The sequence below is a fragment of the Diaphorina citri genome, unplaced genomic scaffold (assembly GCF_000475195.1).
Source record: "Diaphorina citri unplaced genomic scaffold, Diaci psyllid genome assembly version 1.1 scaffold1365, whole genome shotgun sequence".
In the NCBI taxonomy this organism is placed as follows: domain Eukaryota; kingdom Metazoa; phylum Arthropoda; class Insecta; order Hemiptera; family Psyllidae; genus Diaphorina; species Diaphorina citri.
Window position 1 is genome coordinate 72,285 of NW_007378791.1, and position 11,564 is coordinate 83,848.

The following is an 11,564-nucleotide window of genomic DNA, read 5'->3' on the forward strand; positions in this document are numbered from 1 at the left end:
CTTAGGATGTCGCATGAAAGTTTTTTTTTTTTTTTTTTTTGCAAAAAAAAAAAAAAATAATAACATAACCGAGATAAACGTTATCTCCTGTCATACGCTTACCTTGCTACGTCCTTTTGTAAAACGCACTCAGGTGTAGGCCCCGGTTCCACTGGATAAAACTACCATTTCTCATCTTACGATTTCGCATGAAAGTTTTTAAAAAAAAAATAAAAAAAAAATAATAAATAAATAAATAAACTCCTATGCGGCCTTTGCATTAATCGAAGTTGGGAATCCCTTAAACTATATGGCTCAGATTGACAGATAACGTGGGTCTATACTTCAAGACTAAAGCTATTAAGAATGAAAACTGTGAAAAGAGCTGCTTTTCACATCTCAGGATGATTAAAATTAATATTCACTTTTTGTCACATCTACTAAAGAATAAATATTGTATATTACACACCTACAGTTGGGAATCCCTTAAACTATATGGCCCAGATTGACAGATAACGTGGGTCTATACTTCAAGACTAAAGCTATGTATTAAGAATGAAAACTGTGAAAAGAACTGCTTTTCACATCTCAGGATGATTAAAATTAATATTCACTTTTTGTCACATCTACTAAAGAATAAATATTGTATATTACACACCTACATCTAAATATCCCAGACAGTTTCAATTTTCCACAAGCGCGAATGAAATTCGTTACAAAATATACCTTTACATTTAAATTGACTTTATCATAGGCAAGGAGAGGATGAAAAAAATGCCACCATTCTAGGAATTTTTTATTGAATTAAAATTCAATCAAAATTTCGTTTTTAATGTTATAAAACGAAATTGAAAGCGCTTTTTTTCCTTCTTCTCGAGTGTTACATAGAAAATAATAATGAAAGGAAATATGAACATTATTTTGTTAATTGAATTTCCCGCGGCCTATACCTTTACATTTAAATTGACTTTATCATAGGCGAGGAGAGGATGAAAAAAATGCCACCATTCTAGGAATTTTTTTATTGAATTAAAATTCAATCAAAATTTCGTTTTTAATGTTATAAAACGAAATTGAAAACGCTTTTTTTCCTTCTTCTCGAGTGTTACATAGAAAATAATAATGAAAGGAAATATGAACATTATTTTGTTAATTGAATTTCCCGCGGCCCGAGTCTCTAGGTACAATTATTCTTTCTTGAAATTAATGGAATTTGTTTGTATTTCCACTCAAAGATTTCAGAATCCCTGGAGAGAGCGAGAGAAATTGTAACGTTCAGAAAGCTGAGAATAAGTGGAGAGAGGTGTTGAGAAGTCAAGACAGACGAAAGAGGAGAAATCAAACACTTTGATTAACACAGAAAACACGAGGATTTCTTAGAAGATTTCCAGGAGCTTTTGGAAAAATGATTACAAATACATAAAAACATCGAACTGCATCACGACAAGTGTTTGTCTCTCGTTAGGGAACTTTGAATATGAGCAGCTTATGACTCGTTTCGTTCTTATTAGAACTCATCAGCAAGACATCATTGCTGTCAGGTGCGGGCTAACATTTCTATTTATTTAACAATAGCAGAGTAAGTAAACCGTTTACTATTCCATGTATTATTTTACATCAGCCGAACTTTCAAGTGTTTGTGTTTAAACCCCTGACATCCCTATCCTCCATCTCTACTTCCGTCGATCTGTCCGTTTTCCATGCGTATTTCGTGCAAGTGATAGTCATCTTGACTGAAACCTCACTGACCATCGATCGACCACATGAGATGATCCCCACCAGATAAGACATGATAACTGGCAGGTTCTTGTTAGAATAGATAGCAAGTTCCTGTCATTATACGCGGTAGCACCTGTACTTGGTGCTCCATGGAAATCCTGTAGTCATCTTGACTGAAACCTCACTGACCATCGATCGACCACATGAGATGATCCCCACCAGATAAGACACGATAACTGGCAGGTTCTTGTTAGAATAGATAGCAAGTTCCTGTCATTATACGCGGTAGCACCTGTACTTGGTGCTCCATGGAAATCCTTTTCCTTTACAATGCTACGCGTATTTAGAGAGAGAAACATTTTCAATAGATTTTATTCATGTAGATTCCAAGATATTAAAATAATTGAAGAGGCACCCGGAAATGAAAATCCTATAGCGCAAAACCAGAGCAAGCGGAGTGGAGGGAAATTGAACCTAAATAATTAATGGTAGCTATTACCCGCGTACAGCGTGGGTCCGATGATATTCCATACCAGAAGAAAATGGAGAATAGAAATAGTAGAGATTTTGCAATTCCTGATAACATCCAATGTAACTCGTTCAATTTTTGATCTCTACTTATGTACAGTAAAGTTATATCATTATTATTGCTATAGAATTCGAGGAGCACGATATATTTTATGAACTGTGGAGACCTACAGAACTGACAGCTGACAGCCTACAACTGACAAACTAATAGTCAATTGTCAATGATGTCAAGTGGACACCCTGTCACCCTGTATACTATCCCTGCATAGAACAATAAATATAATTTTGAATTTCAAATTAATCCGTACAATCTACATTACAGTGCTATTATAATCCCAATGGCATAACAACAGATCTAGCTTGAGCTTTCTGATCTCTTATCAGACTAGTTGCCGGGAAATGATATGTGCAACAAGTAATTCAGGATATTGCTTTACTGCAACACAGAAATGTACAATTTCCAGGACAGGTAAATTATTTGCATAAATCAGTAATGCACTCTGGAAGCCATATCCAGAACATGAATGCAATCTAAATTATTTCCACAACACAGTTGTCTACAAAATATACACAACTACCACGTCTTCACGTCTACAAAATACACACAACTACCACGTGAACAAGCCTATTTTCCTTTCGTAATGTTAATGCGCATTGGCATTAGGATTTTCCAGGAAAAAAATAGCGAAAATGTCTAGCAAAGAAACTTTATAAAATCTTTTGAAAATCATCCGAGACTGGATAGAAGCAAGACTTCGCAGAAACCTCCGTATAATTTCCAAGCACTCTCTCCACTGCATTTACCACTGGTCTAATTGCATTTGCAATGCTGTCAGCTCACAAGCTTCACACTTAAGTAGATAATAATTTCCAATTGGCACACCACAATAGCGAACTTGTCACCTGGATTTGACAATTTGTTAATGACAAAATCATAATGAGAGACTCGTACAGCTCCGTCTAACAGTAAACCTGACTGGCAGAAGAATAAAGAAGTACCTAAGTAGAGAACATAATACACAAGAGGACGTGGGTTTTATACCTCTCTACCTCTTCCTCGTCATTCTCGAGTGTTTAGTAAATAAGTAGAGGTACATTGAGTGTGCAAGAATACTAAGTAGGTACATTAACGAGCATGTATCATTATTCCATGCAAGAAATCTATCATACGGCTCGAATAAAGCTCAAGTCTTCAACCGAACAAGGCACATAGAACCAAATCGAGAAAACGATTGTCGAAATCTCTTCCCCTCATGGGGAGAAATGAGAAATCACAAATCATTACACGAGTAGTACGTACCTCATGTGGTACCCCAGTGGTGAAGAAGTATCACCGTTACCATACATCGATACCACGACCTGTGAGCTGTGAAGATGATAGTAGCCGCGGGCCATGCGAGGGTTTTGCATTGTACTCTTTCGAGAACTGACTACTGTATTACTTGTGGCTGACCTTGACTCGCAAGTGTTGATCTAATAGCTAATCCCCGATCCACTACGGAGAAGAGTGAACCAACCAGTTCCCTCGCGATCATACGAGCATGGTTTGAGTCCAAGCTATTGGTTCAATTGGTTCCAGAGAGTCCTCGCAGTCTGACGTCTCCTCAAGATGACCGATTCTGTTCCTGTTTCGGGTTAGAAATTTCAAAACAAGGAATTGGTCAAAGAATGAGATTAGTTTTCGTTTCTTACAAATGTGCAATGATTACTGATATCTTCAAGGCATATTATTATTACTGTTCAAATACATTAAAGGTATACCCAGGAGGCTTAAAGAACAACTCACATAGGTGGACGCAACTTTGAATATCCCTGATCGATATCGTTAATGTAAACATTGATATCCAATGACATACTATCATGTTAAACTTATTCACTGATTTCAGTAATGCACTCTGGAAGCCATATCCAGAACATCAATGCAATCTAAATTATTTCCACAACACAGTTGTCTACAAAATATACACAACTACCACGTCTACAAAATACACACAACTACCACGTGAACAAGCCTATTTTCCTTTCGTAATGTTAATGCGCATTGGCATTAGGATTTTCCAGGGGTGGGGATAATAAAATGGAAGAAGTTTGGTAGTGAGGGGTAAAAATTGACGATTAAAAAAAAAATTAACTGATGAAATTTTAAATTTTACCGCCAAAACTTCCTATATTCCTAATGTAAAACAAGATGGCGGATCGTAATGCGAGAAAAAAGCTACATTACAAAATTCGTGAAAGGAGAGGAGGGGAAGTTAATGAACATTAACATTTGAGAAAGAAAAATTCGAATTAAGATAATGCGCATTAACATTATGAAAGGAAAATACGCTATTTATTATCTAAATACTCTCAGAGGTATTCATAAGAGTTCTCTCGGTGAACAGTTCAACAAAAAGTCCATATACTGCATTTTTTTTATAATTGAACTGGCTATTGGTGTCACAAGTACACTTCTATGCACGGGCTTCAATAGTGCCACCCAAAGTCCCGTTACCTTCATGCAAGTGTCGTCTCCTACTTTGGGTATTGTATATTTATCCTGGGACTTCCGGACGGAAAGGCCTGGATCTGTAGTACATGGAAATAATAAATTGCAGTCATCGCATCTCTCATCGTAAGCGAATAGCGACAGCAACGACATCGCATTCATCGTAAAGCATACTCCGTACTCGTATAGTCTGTCTTGTCAATGTTATTGTTATGAGATATATCGAGCTAGCGAGGAGCGAGGATATAGAAGACAAGTGTAAACAGAAATAATGTATTTTTAAAAGTGCATTACTATGATTAAAAAGAATAAAGAACAAAGAGAGTAAATAACAAACAAGTCGTGTGATGCTAAGTCATAGTATTTGTTCACTTCAGCTCCATGTGCTCTCAATCCAGACTCCAGGATTCTCAGGAGCTCTTCTTGTACCTCACATGGCTTCTTCTGACATTTTGTAATGGGGGAATCAGTTATGTGAAGATAGAACACACGAGTATAGGGTGAATGAACTTTCAGCAAAAGTGTCAAACTTTGACAGATTGTGTTTCCGCGAAATAGACAAGGAGACAGCATTTGAATTACGTCGTGCCCTCTGTTCTGTCAAGAGACGTCACGTGTATTTGGCTCGGATTTACCTCACTAGGGTTTTCAAATAGTTAAAACTTTACGAGATAGAATGTTCACAAACAAAAGACAAAAGAAGGAACGCCCTTGCTTTCAAACATCTTGAGTGTTTGCGACATAATTAATTCCTTGGTTCAACAATCTCATAATATTATTGTTACCAGTACAGCAGGTGCTAGATTTTGCTGATCGATTTCTACTTGTCACACCCAAGACATTCTTCTTGACAGTGTCCGACCTGATCCTGAGAGTACAAAATTACAAATAATTCTTCTCTGTCTGATTTGTGTTATCCTAGTGACCCTGTAAGCTGTGCAATACAAAGGACTGGTGTCTCCTTCCTTCATGTCCCGCAATGTTTCATCCCGGAGCTCTACACATAATAATTAGGGACTGGTCAATTTGTATGAATGTACGTTACCACTAAACAAGACCCCTTTTCAAATTGAATAACGCAATCAACGTGCATCATCTCCGAGCCCCACAGTATCAAACAAATCTGAATACATTGTGGCCGCTATTTATCACGTGGAACAGTTGGTGCAATTTGAAACATGTAATTAGGAAGGTTGTTTTAAAGATGCATGTGCTTTCCAAGGATTGTAAAGAGAAACTCTATAGTGAACACATTGCAAATGACCTTATTCTCAAATGTCAGTTTTAAGATGACTTATGATGTTACGACAAAGCTTGAGCTTGAACTTATCTACTTACCTATAAATACAAATATGTAAATTAATAGCGAACGGGTAGAAAACGGAGGTTACCACTAAACAACGGAGGTTACCACTCAACAAGGTACAGCAAGTGTCTTTTGAAAATCAACGCGTTCTAATGAATGGGTAATTAATAAATAACTGGATGGTCTGTCAAGAACAGCTTTATAGCATGGGCAATTTGAGTATGAGTATATTTCACTTCATTATTTTAATCCACAAAAAAAAAAGGCCAAAGCTAGGGTAACATAAAGAGCGTATGAAGTCAACATGAGTCTGTGGCCATTAGTTTTGTTTCCAGTTCAGATCGGGGCATGTCAGAATACGTTGTGCCTTGGGCATGTGCACAACTTCTCCCGGGGTCATCCCGAGTCAGATTCTGCACAAACATGAATTCGCACTCCGCATGGACAAAGTGCAATTCATCGTGTTTGACTATGTACAGATGCATGGAAAGCTGAGCCCAGCATTTTAATACACCCAAGTCTCACCAGGCTGTCTGCTAGATAATATGACGCGACCATCTGTTATTCCTTGTGCCTTAGTTTACTTTTTTATGGCATTTTGTTCAGTTTTATTATATAGCCTTTATCTGTCTGCTACACAGAGCTGGGTGCTGATATTTTGTTTTTAAATTGAAAGGCTGCATGATTTTTATCACCTCTCCATGTGAAGTACTTGTCATGTCACAGGATATATGATAACCATGCGAGCAGATGACTTGGAGTTGATATCTATCCGCAGGGCAGGTTAATAAACAGCTGAACCCACGTGGTGGTTGCTGTCAACATTTAATTACGTCATGATTATGCATTTTATTTATTCCTGAGGGCCTCATGTTTACAGTTCACCAGTGGACGAGTCAAATGACGCTACGCGACGCTCAGTTCAAGATCTTATTTTGTTAAGAAGACAACTACACTCATACCCCGTATTGCAGGATATGATAACCATGCGAGCAGATGACTTGGAGTCGATATCTATCCGCAGGGCAGGTTAATAAACAGGTGAACACCCTCGTGGTGGTTACTGTCAACATATAATTACCTCATGATTATGCATTATATTTATTCCTGAGGACCTCATGTTTACAGTTTACCAGTGGACGAGTCAAATGACGCTACGCGACGCTCAGTTCAAGATCTTATTTTGTTAAGAAGACAACTACACTCATACCCCGTATTGTACAGCTAATTCAACTCGTGTAATTCAACTCAGACTCAGAGTACGGAGTAAACTTGAATAACTTTATAAAAAGTGACTTTTATCAATTTTAATAAAAAGAAAGGAGCTGGACTTGGAGCGATAAAATGAAGAACGAGAAGAAAATGTAAAGGAAAAACGTTATAAACGTAGACTCAGAGTACGGAGTAAACTTGAATATCTTTATAAAAATGACTTTCATCAATTTTAATAAAAAGAAAGGAGCTGGACTTGGAGCGATAAAATGAAGAACGAGAAGAAAATGTAAAGGAAAAACGTTATAAACGTTGGAAAAACGTAAGCAAAGTAATTTTGTGTGTAGATGAAAGTGTGAAATACAAGAGACAGGGGAAGAGAAATTGGAAACAAAGAGAGAGAACATATCAAATAACGTTCCTCTCTTTTGAACATGGGAAGGTACGTGTTATTTTTCGTAGGAGAAACAATAAATTGTTTTATTTCGCCTTAAAAGCTTACTAGAAACTATACCTGGGCGAGGGGAACTGCCAAGGTAAAGCTTGGAGGAAAATTAGACACTAGTCGTTGTGAGCGTGCTGCAACTACATTTCCTGGGGTAGAGCTTTTGACTACTCCCCATGAGAAGAATTCACCCATCAGTCCCACCACAAATGAATTTGCTAATTCATTCACGAGTTCGAATCCAAATTCCAAAACCTTTACAGTAGACAAGAACGCACCGTGGTGCAAAAAGGCGCACTATGATTAAATAAGTTAGCTCTTTGTTAGCATTCTAAAATTAAGTCGGCTTGTTGGCATTGACATCGAGCTAGAAATAGAATACCATTAACTACCTAATTGAACTCTCTATTGAACTCAAATTCGTCAGAGTGGTGCAAAAAGGCGCACTATGATTAAATAAGTTAGCTCTTTGTTAGCATTCTAAAATGAAGTCGGCTTGTTGGCATTGACATCGAGCTAGAAATAGAATACCATTAACTACCTAATTGAACTCTCTATTGAACTCAAATTCGTCAGAAACATTAACAAGCAAAATTTCGATCACTCTTACACGAAATGCTGAGGACCAAACAAATCTTCCAAGAGGTCACTTTTTCGCTGCACATGTTCGTGATAATTAGTTCCTTGAGGAGTGTCATTGGAGATGAAGCGAGTTGCATGCTGCACGCGTTATGCCCGCGGCAACTCTTTTGATTTATTAAGACGCTCATTAATTGTTTTGTCGCGGCGTTGTCACGACAAACCCTTTCATGTAAAAAATATTCGCCCCCCTCTAATTCTCGTAAAAAAAGTGCATAAAAGAAGAAAGCTACTTTCTTCCGTTTTCTGCGGTGGTCTCGTGTAAGTGGAGTGGAGCACATTGCAGAAGCTCTGCGATTTCTGCTGATAGTTGGAAAAATTTTGGAATCTAAAATTTTGAATTGGTAGCAAATAATTAATGGATGCTCTGTTATTGCACTAGCAGCTTGGTCCTTCAAGGTTCACAGTTCTGGTAGATTTGGACTGGACAAGAGTTGGGCCTCGTCTCGAATCGCACCGCATTCGCATTACCTTCGAAGTTTACTCGTTTGTTGTGTGTTACAGTTTTCTTCCTTCTTCCAGGGTATGAACTCGAACCTGAAGTAAGTAGTGAGCTCTGTACGCTCTGTGTAGGTGTACATTCACTTTCTGGTCGATATTTTGTTCTCACACGTTCCCCTGGGTGCCATTCAAGTAATATTGCTTCGTGTCAACCGATTTTTTTTTCTTAGCGTTATTCTGGCGAAATTATACAGGATATTCATAGCTGTAAACCGATTCAACCGTCAAGCAATTGATATAAAATCGACTTGGGAAAGTTTTGCACTTCGCTAATGAGATCGAATCTTTTTTCTTTATTATGCTCGTTTTCCCCACTTGCTTCTCGACGAAACCTTTGTTGTTTGAGTTGTGGTATCATTTAAACGTTAGGAGAGAGAATCCGTGATAATAATGTGGAACATAAGAAGATATTGGTTATCATTATCAGAATCATTTGCAGTACGTTCTGCTAAAACTGGACAAGAGTTGGGCCTCGTCTCGAATTGCTCCGCATTCGCAGCTGTGTTCGTTGTTCGTTCAAGTCAATTTTGGGATATTTATTAGGAGTCATAATTATTACCTTCGAAGTTTACTCGTTTGTTGTGTGTTACAGTTTTCTTCCTTCTTCCAGGGTATGAACTCGAACCTGAAGTAAGTAGTGAGGAGATCGAATACCATAGTCATTATCCTAATGTTTCCTTTGAGAGGGCAATGCCCCGAAAAATCACCCGAATTTCAAATTGAGATTTGAAAATCATTCGGACTTTTTTGTCATGACTGTTTTTGGGGTAACACGATAGAAAGAACCATAATCGTGATAAAATGTATGAATTTTTCAAGCTTAAAATTAAATTTGCAGAAAAAAATAAAACAACAGAACATTTCGTACTAACGTTCTGCTATTTTGATGACATCCAGTTGGATAATGATTCTCTCTCCTCCATGTCGTTAGTGGAATACTTCTCGACAGGGTTTATCGATTTTATACCCACAAAGTGAGTATTCCGTTCAAGTTAAACTCTTGGGTTAAGCAATCAGTTAATCCTAAAGTTAAACTGAAATGGAGTTTAAACTCACTTTGTGAACCAGGCCATCAATCGAACGAGCGCAACAAGTTAACTCCCAGGTAATATTCCGGAACCGACACTAGGCCACTTTTTGAAAGATATAGCTATAGGTTTTGGCGAGAAAAGAGTTTGGAGGTGCTTGAGAAAATTCCAAGCCCTATTTTGAAGATTGTGACTTCTTTTTATTTGGGAGAACGTGCTACTGCTACGTGACCAAACTATAAGCCTTGTCCTACTCGAGCCTAATACAATATCTTTATCCCTTTTGTTCCCCTCTTCCCTCCTGTTTTTCTTACCTTATTTTTCTTCCCCCTTCGTCTCCTCCCAACACTTACAGGTTCCAGCCTGCCCACAGTTCAATATTTTTTTTTTTCTTCAATTTTTTGTTTATTGTAAAAATTCAAGTGCGGTTCTTCTTTGATTGTTGAGGACGGTCACTTTGAATAGTTTGGGTTTGCTTTTAGCTTTCAACTTTCTTCAATTGAAGCAACTAATGTTTCTCTTTTTTTATGTTCACAGGTAAGAGAGAATCCCCCCTAATGAAAAGGATAAGTTCAAGGTAGGTGACAGCCTGACAGCCAAAACTTGCTTTTAGAATCCGCTACCCATTTACAAATACACGTGTAAATAAAACATTTCATGTTCCACATTATATTCAACTCTATCATTTCTCTAATAATTTTTTAATAGACTTTGATTAGGACAGCACAAACAAAAATCAAACGAGAAATTTCTTTTCATTTAGCATGCTATTTGAACATCGTTTTCTAATTATTATTTTTCTAAAATGTGAAAATTTGTTGAAAAAATCATTTCTCCAAACGCAAAACGCTAGAACAAATTAGAGCACCATCAGTTAAAAATAGATTCCGTTTAAAAAAGAACTGTTTGAATAAACAAATCATTTGAGAGAAGGGTTCAAGCGCAGTTTTCCCTAATCATTTTCCACTTTGCAACCCCAAACAATAGGGTATTCGTCACATTGATGAGAATTGAAAAGGACTGTCCTGAAGATGAAAAGGAATGGTTTGTTAAGTTAAAGCAATGTACCTAGGGTATGTACATAATATAACGTTTAGTATTCACCTACGTCAAAAAGAAAGGAAAAAATAATTAAAATTGTTGTACAAGATGTAGGAGAGAAGGGTTCAAGCGCAGTTTTCCCTAATCATTTTCCACTTTGCAACCCCAAACAATAGGGTATTCGTCACATTGATGAGAATTGAAAAGGACTGTCCTGATGAAGATGAGACTCTTGTTTGTGCCGAGACGTCAGGATAATATTTTATGACAGGTCATGCAATAGTGCTGCCAGACATGCATGAAACTAATCAATTGCATGAGGACGTAATGCAACTGAGGTTTTTATTTTTTCCTTGATAGGAGAGGTCACCGTTTCATAGAAGTTTGTTGACATTTTGAAAAGAATAAAAGAGTCGAATAAAATTGAACTGACCAAGGATTTCCACAAGACATGAACGGGTGAACTATCGGGCATTGTGAGGTTTATATGAAAAGACGATATGTGAAACACGAGTTAATACAACAGCTGTGCTTAGACAGTGCACTTAGCCAGTCATCATCCTTCTGACCTGATGAAAAGACGATATGTGAAACACGAGTTAATACAACAGCTGTGCTTAGACAGTGCACTTAGCCAGTCATCATCCTTCTGACCTGAAACTTATTCCATTGTCCTTC

At 37.4% G+C, this 11,564-nt stretch overlaps 2 long non-coding RNA genes across 2 annotated transcripts; one reads left to right on the plus strand and one right to left on the minus strand.

The window, feature by feature from the left end:
• Window positions 1–315: 315 nt before the first annotated feature.
• LOC113470056 lies at window positions 316–1,813 on the minus strand. The gene is made up of 3 exons (XR_003393260.1): window positions 930–1,813; window positions 638–705; window positions 316–448 (listed from the first exon to the last, which is right to left on the minus strand). It is a non-coding gene; the product is annotated as an uncharacterized LOC113470056 (long non-coding RNA).
• A 5,629-nt stretch (window positions 1,814–7,442) lies between these two features.
• Window positions 7,443–10,527, plus strand: LOC113470057. Its single transcript, XR_003393261.1, has 2 exons — window positions 7,443–7,674; window positions 10,383–10,527. It is a non-coding gene; the product is annotated as an uncharacterized LOC113470057 (long non-coding RNA).
• Window positions 10,528–11,564: the final 1,037 nt, after the last annotated feature.